Consider the following 2,879-nt stretch of genomic DNA (forward strand, 5'->3'; position numbering starts at 1 on the left):
AAAAAAAAAAAAAAAAACCAATCCCCAACATCTCACCTTTTCTGTACAAATTAAAAACAGGATCTTCTCTTAGACATGTGGTTATACTGCTTGAGCATACCATAACAATTATGTAAATTACAAAGTATGATATGTAACTAACATTTAGTCTATCATATTTGTCAATTAGATAAAGTACTCTATCACCTATCCTAACTAAAGAGCTTATAATTTTATATTTGAATTATGTTCTTATTTTAGCCTCTATCACCATCTGAAAATGATCCTTTTAACTCTATATCAACTGTCTCAATGCTAAACAACTTGAGTTTGATTGTGAGAAATAACTAGTCTTCAACCCAGTCAGAAATCTGAGAACGAATTAAAAATTACCTGAATATTTAGGAAGCACAAAAACATAGCTTCCAAAACTTAAACAAATTGGAGAGACAGCTGACTACCTGGACAGTCCCTATTCCTCAAAATATCAAAGCACCTGTCTTTAGCCTTTTGTCCCAGAGCCATCTTGCTGACCCTGAAATGAAGTAGGAATATGATGGACTAGTTTATCCTGTCTTGACAGAGCTCAGCAGTCGATTATCTGACTTCTGATTGTCCTTTTTGGGCAGTATATTGTCTGTAGATGATATAGGCAATTTCTGTCTAATGGCTACCTTGCCACAATAATTAACTTCACCTGGAGTTCAATATCTTCTTTGAACCTCAAATATCAGGAGCAGACATGTCTCTAGTCAAATTTTCTAATAATAATGAAATGATTAAATTTCAAATCCTGTGGATTTCTGATACTTCTGAAGAATATATATATATATATATATATATATATATATATAATCTGAACTGTTAAACCTTGATTACTCTTAGCTATTTCTAGTTGAATAATATTGAATTGAATAATAATTAAATCATAATCTATATAACCATGAGTTTACTATCTGGCCCTTAACTTGCATTACTTAATCATCCTAAACGTTTGTAATAGCAGCTATAAAAGGAATGAGTCAAAGCCTTGTGTTCTTAAATGAGTTGCATAGGCACAATGCCTATCTAAGAGTAACAATATTAATTTCAAATTTTGTATCAATATATAAAGATTTATACCTATGGCAACCTTAAATATATATCAATATATAAATTTTGTACCAATGGAAGAAATTATCACTTCAATTTTACATCAATTACAAAGATTTCTATCAATGTACGATTATGACTTCACAGTGTTTTGTTCATGAATAATATTAGTAATCCATCCTATCTATTTCCTTCAGTTCAAAATTATGACCATTTCCAAATTATCCCTTAAAATGACACCCTATCTATAATTTGTAACCATAACCGGACACCCAAACCAAAGGAGCTATGCTGATGACTCTCCATGGCATCTTCATGCTGAAAGTGACAAGAAATTATTTAAAGGGGTAGGGAGGAGTAGGAAAATTAGAAAAATTGGTTAGACTTAAGAAAGCTAGCTTTAGCATTTATTATCCAGTCTCTGTAGTCTTAGAAGGCTCAGGGCTTAACTGAAGTTCTGACTAGATCCATCTGAAAGGTGGGATGAGGTGAGATCATCTGGAATCAGGAGCAATTTCTGTTCTGGAAGCAAGTCTCTGGACAGCCATCAGGATGCAGGGGCTGGAACAGCAGGTCAGTTCAGCATCTCTGAGGATGAATCTTGTCAAAGCTGTATATCCTGTAATATATGAATCTCACAACCAAAATGTTTTTACCATTAAGATATTCATATGGGTTGTGTAGGGTATACAGATCAGTTAAGGATCAGTTAACAAAGTTTTTGCTCTTTGTTTGAGCAGGTAAAAGACAACTGTCTTTCTTATGAGCCTTCTAAGACTACAGAGACTGGATAATAAATGCTAAAGCTAACTTTCTTAAGTCTAACCAATTTTTCTAATTTTCCTACTCCTCCCTACCCCTTTAAATAATTTCTTGTCACTTTCAGCATGAAGATGCCATGGAGAGTCATCAGATCATGGAGAGTCATCAATAACCAATTGTAATAAATCTCCATTCCTGCCATATGAAGGAGGGCATGAAGAATCTTAAAGATTCCATAACCAATAAGACTTATTGACTCATTTAAGCTGAAGTTTGAGGTAGAGACATTTTTATATCTAAGTCAGTTACTGGGCTGTTTCCATGTCAAGGAACCAGCAGATCAAGTTTCCTGTCCTGTTTGACTTTCTCAATTTTTTCTTTTCAATAGTCGAGATCCTCAGGGGGTCGTCCCCTGCCATATCTGATCCGTATCATTCTGGAAGGGGTCCAGAGCCTTTTCTCCTTTCCTCTCAACACAAATACAGAGCCTCTCTCCCAAAATAGCATCTCCTTGGTCCAGTAACCAGAAATCATTAAAGGCATAGCTTGACTTCTCTCCAAGAACACTTTTAATATAACCACTAAAATCATAGCCATACACATTTTGATAATGAAAGCAATTCAAAGCAATTAAACAATCTGTCTTAGTTAGGATTTTACCTCTGTGAACAGACACACCATGACCAAGGCAAGTCTTAATAAAACAACATTTAATTGGGGCTGGCTTATAGATTCAGAGGTTCAGTCCATTATCATCAAGGTAGAAGCATGACAGTATCCAGGCAGGCATGGCACAGGTAGAGCTGAGAGTTCTATGTCTTCATCCAAAGGCTGCTAGTAGAAGACTGACTTCCAGGCAACTAGGGTGAGGATCTTATGCCCACACCCACAGTGACACACCCATTCCAACCAGGTCACACCTATTCCAACAAGGCCACATCTCCAGATGGTGCCACTCCCTGGTCCAAGAATTATACAAACCATCACACAATCGAAACAAATATTAACCATAGATACAGTGCTTCTTCAGCATCTCCTACTTTTCA

The sequence above is a fragment of the Mus caroli genome, chromosome 3 (genome assembly GCF_900094665.2).
Source record: "Mus caroli chromosome 3, CAROLI_EIJ_v1.1, whole genome shotgun sequence".
Taxonomy (NCBI): domain Eukaryota; kingdom Metazoa; phylum Chordata; class Mammalia; order Rodentia; family Muridae; genus Mus; species Mus caroli.